Raw genomic sequence first — 5,558 nt, forward strand, 5'->3', positions numbered from 1 at the left:
TTGTTCAGCTTCACTCTTCAAACTATCTTTCAAGAGTTGTAGAGTTATGTCTCTAGAGAAAATAACTTCATCAACTACTTCAACTTTACAGCTTTAAGGTACATATGAAATTAAGGAGGGAGGATGTCTACCATATATCACTTCAAAAGGAGTAGTGTGTGTGGAGCTTTTCCAAGTAGTGTTATACCAGAATTCAGCAAGAGCTAGCCATTTACTCCATTCTCTGGGTTTGTGGCAACAAAAACACCTCAAATAGCTCTCTAAATTCTTGTTAGTGATTTCAGTTTGCCCATTAGTTTGAGGGTGATAGGCTGAATTAAATTTTAGTTGACTTCCTTGCAATTTAAACAACTCCTAAAAAGGCTAGTAAACGGTGGATCTCTATTACTCACAATTGATTTGGGCATACCATATAACCTGAATATTTCTTCAAAAAACACTTGAGCTACTAACTCAGCTGTGTATGGATAGGAAAGTGCAAAAAAAAAAATAAGCATATTTTGATAACATGTCAACAACAATAAAAATGGCAAACTTGTTCCCACTTTTAGACAGATGTGTAATGAAATCCATGGATATATCCTCTCAATTGAAATCTGGTATAGGCAAAGGTTGTAGGAGTCCTGAGGATGCTACATTCTCCCCTTTAGACCTCTGGAAAGTATCACAAGCTTGCACGTAAGTTTGAACATCTCTTTTCATCCCTTTCCAATAGAAAACTCTCCTTAACCTATGCAAGGTCCTAGTGATTCCAGAATGTCCTGCAACAGGACTATCATGGTGTTCTTTGAGTAAAGAAGTTTTAATATGCTGAGCACTAGGACTAATCAAAAGTTTGCCCTTATAATAATACAGTCCCTCTTTCTTGTAGTTTGTATCAAGTTCTAACTGCCCTTGTGATAACTTGGCATCAAGTTCTGCAAAGAAGTGATCTGTAGGACACATGTGCTTAATCTCTTCCAACCACTCACTATTAAGGGTAGAAATAGCTGATGTTTCAATGAATTGGTCTTGTATCTCCCCCACCTCTTCATGAATTCTGGATAGACCATCTACAACCCTGTTCAACCTTCCAGGTTTATACTCCACGCTGCAGTCATATCCATGTAACTTGGCAAGCCATTTGTTTTGTATACCTGTGTGAATTCTCTGTTTAAGCATATATTTAATGCTTTTGTGATCAGTCCTAATCACAAAATTTCTCCCTAACAAATATTGTTGCCACATTTTTGTAGATAGAATGATTGCCAATAGTTCTTTCTCATAAGTGGAAAGTGTGACATTTCTTCCCTTGAGAGCAAAACTGAAGTAGGCTATAGGTCTTTTCTTTTGCATCAACACAGCTCCAATACCTAAACCAGAGGCATCACATTCTAGCACAAAAGTAAGGTTGAAATCTGACATAGCTAGGACTGGTGGATTGGTCAGTGCAATCTTTAATGCATTGAAGGCTTCCTCAGCACAGGCATGCCAAGTAAAAGCTCCCTTCTTCAAAAGTTGTATTAAGGGCTGACCTATTACTCCAAATCCTTTAATAAACTTCCTGTAATATCCTACCAAGCCCAGGAAACCTCTCAGACTTTTCAGTGTCTTTGGCAATGGCCACTCAACAATAGCAGTAATCTTATTAGGGTCCACACTAACCCCATCTTGTGACACAATATGTCCTAAGTATTCTACTTGTTTTTGCCCAAAGCTACACTTAAACATCTTGGCAACTAACTGATGGTCTTCCATAATCTGGAACACTTGCCTTAGATGTGTCAGGTGGTCCTGCCACTTCTTACTATACACTAGAATATCATCAAAGAAAACTAACACGGATTTCCTCAATAATTTCTTAAAAATAGTGTTCATGAGAGCCTGAAAAGTTGAGGGAGCATTGGTAAGGCCAAATGGCATAACCATGAACTCAAAATGTCCATTGTGTGTCTTGAAAGAAGTCTTAGGTATGTCAGCTTATACATCCTGATTTGATGGTAACCTGATTTCAAATCTAACTTGGTAAAAAATTGAGTTTCATTCAATTCATCTAACAACTCATCTATGATAGGAATAGGGAACTTGTCTTTAATTGTGGATTTGTTGAGAGACATGTAATCTATGCACATCCTCCAACTACCATCATGTTTTTTATCATCACCACTGGAGAGGGAAAAGGACTATTGATGGGCCTAATGATGCCTTTTTGAAGCATTTCTTCTACCTGTTTTTTAATCTCTTCTTTTAGAAAATGAGCATATCTATAAGGTCTAATACAAACTGGTTTAGTCCCTTCTTCTAGTGGAATTTTATGGTCTACATCCCTGTAAGAAGGAAGATGAGGTAATTCCTAAAATACCACTATAAATTCCTGTATCAGTTGGTGCATGTCAGCAGACAGTTCTTCATTGATATGCCTTGTGGTGGATTCCTGCAAATTCACGCTACATAACTGAATCAAGTACCTTTCCTCTTGCTCTCTGAAAGATTTATCAATGGCTTTTCCACTAACCAATTGCAACTCCTCTGACACTACACCCTGCAAGGTTCTTCTCACACCTTCACTCATAAAAGTTACCTGCAGCTTCTTAAAATTCAGAGTGATATCCTCAAGAGTTTTCATCCAATCTACACCTAAAACAATTTGGGTACCTTCCATAGGCATAACCAGCAAATTCACTTGAATTTTTAACCATTGGCAATCCAGCAACACTTCTTGACACACCCCAGCCCCTTTAATTAGCTCTCCACTAGCCACCAATACATTGAAATTGTTAGATTCTGTGACTGTTAATCCCAACTTCTTGACCAATTTAGCATTGATAAAATTGTGAGTTGATCCAGAGTCTACTAAAGTAATAACTGCTTGATTTTTGTAGTAACCCACCACTCTAATGGTGTGAGAGGCATTAATTCCACTCAAAGCTTGTACTGAGATAGAAGAAGCTCCTTTAACAAAGCTCTCAGGTAACTCTATTGTCAAGGAATCTTCTCTATCCTCATTACAGTCATCTTCATCCTTACTCATACCTCCTTCTAAAATCCCTTCTAAAATGAACAAATGCTTCCCTTTGCACTGGTGCCCTCTGTGCCACTTCTCATCACAAGTAAAACATAAATTCTGACTTCTCCTTCTTTGTATCTCATCAGGGGTCATCTTTTTGAATTGAGGAGATGGTCGGTAGTTATCTTTTGATGTAGGATTAGAAGTTGGACTTATTGGAGGACCTCCTGAATTGTAGTTATTCTAATTTCCCTTGGGTTTCCTTTCTTTCTTTTTTTCTTCTTTTTTTTTTTTGCTTATCCTCAAACAATTTAGCTAATGACATTGCTCCTCTCAATGAAGTTGGCCTAGCAGCTACAACTTCATACCTCAATTCATCTTTGAGCCCACCTATAAGCCTTTCAAGAATATGTCTTCTAGATGGTTGTTCACCCAATAGCCCTAATGTTTGTTCAAATCTTCTCAAATATTCTCTAATGGTAGAGGTTTGCCTCATGGTAGAAAAAGTATCATAGGGCCTTGAGAGTTCACTAGGGCCAAATCTTGTGATTAACTCCTCTCTAAAAATATCTCATTGATTATAATTCTCAATATTCCTAGTAAGCCATTTATACCAATGTAAAACTTCATCCCTCAAATAAAATGAGTGAACCTTGACTCATTTAGAACTATTGATATCATAATAGTCAAATATTTGATCCGTTTGTTCTAACCATGCTATCACATTCTCAATTCCAGAAAAAGAAAGAAAATCTAGACGCAAGGATTTCGGTTGAATAAGTTTTTAATTACTGAAGAAAGAGTTCTTTTGGTTTGAAAAATTACCAAAACTGTGAACTGGCCTGAATTCTTCATTGAAATCAGTATTCCCTTGATTTTGAGAGATGTGAGTATCTCATAATCCTTCTTGCTTGATTCTCTAGCTCTTGATCTTGATGTATCCCTATTCTCCCTGGATCCTGAGCTCAAGATTCTCTGCTCATTCCTTGGTCCAGACCCTAAGATTCTTTAATTAGGGTCTTTGGAGTTCTTGGATTCTTGAACTAGGAACTGTAATTGAGAAAAAAGCTCATCCAATCTTGTTGATACCTGTTGATTGAGTGAACTTTGTTGTTGAATGAAGGATTTCTGCTGAAGGACTGCATCTTCCATTCAAGCAAATCTTTCATCTTGAGTCATCTCTTCCGCATAATTTTTCTCTTGATCACCCAAGAAATCTTCAGCTCTGGCCTCAGCTTCTAATTGCTCTGATACCAATTGAGAGGACTTTGTTCCTCTATTGAACCTAGTATTGCTGTTTGTGGCCATGGCAACTTGAAACAGTTTCAATGAAAGGAAGATAATAAAGAGAACTAAGAGAATTGAGAGAATTGAACAAGGTAAGAGCAGGATTCATATTCATTCATAACTATTGGTTATTACATCCTCTCCTTTTATACAATTCAGCTCCATCTCAGTTCAAGACTTGGTGCGTGTGCACAGCACAAACAGAAATAACAGAATGAAACAGAATTAACTGTTGTAACTGAATACTCAACTTTATTACAAGATAAGTTCCTGCAGTAAAGTCTTTGCAGATTAGCCCCTCCCTCTGACATTTCAGATTAGCCCCTCCCTCTGACATTTCTCTTGCGTATCAGTCCTTGTTTTTGTGTATCTGTTCCCATCTTCACCTGTTTCCAGCCTGGGTCTTCACCTGTTGTCTTCACCTGTTTTCAGCCTGGGTATCAACTTCAGTTCTTGCTCCAGCTCCTGACAATCTCATAGCACAAATTTTCCTTAAAAGCAAACGTGGACGTCTGATTCATTGTTTTCTTTCACCAAGTTGTGCATGCAACAAGATAATCTTCTTTGTTCGTGTCGCTGAAACGCATAAAATCACGGTCAACAACACTAATGTAAATACGAGTATACAAGAGAAAACAGTGCGGATCTCCTTAATTTCAAAATAAGTATAATGACGTTGTGTTTTAATTCAAAAAGCAGGCATATTTTATGAGAGAGGGTAGAAATATAGAAATGGATTCACACGCATCAAATAAACAGACAAAATTGCAATTATCTGGATCCAAATCCATTGACAGTCCGAACCAGTTAAGTATTGTCTAATCCTCAAGCAGATGATACTAGCTACTTGAATTAAGCAGGAAAATGCCTAGAAAGAGGGAATAAGCAAAATAATATTTAAGGCCAGAATCGTAAGCTTCATATACTTCATCGAACGAGGCCCGGATCGAGGAGCAAGAGCCCGTCTGGTGAACAATCCGGTCTTAGGCAGGGCCTTTTTCCCCGACTGAATCTTTCGTTCTCTTCCCTGTCCCTTTTGCCTGTCCGGATCGTCGCTCTCAACCAGCTTCGGCTTGAACGCAATGGCCTCTTATTGCAAGCTTAGGAACCCGAGTCTGTCTGGACTTAGTGAAATCATTCTTCTTCAGCCGCTCCCCCGATATAGGAAGACCGATTGTCTTAAACGTTGATTTCGGTTCGATTACGAACAATAGACCAAATGAGCAGGTCATCCCAGCAAGGTTCCGGTCAAAGATCCTCCTCAATCCCAGTCCCCCTTCCGTCG

Source organism: Asparagus officinalis, chromosome 5 (genome assembly GCF_001876935.1).
Source record: "Asparagus officinalis chromosome 5, Aspof.V1, whole genome shotgun sequence".
NCBI classification, from domain to species: domain Eukaryota; kingdom Viridiplantae; phylum Streptophyta; class Magnoliopsida; order Asparagales; family Asparagaceae; genus Asparagus; species Asparagus officinalis.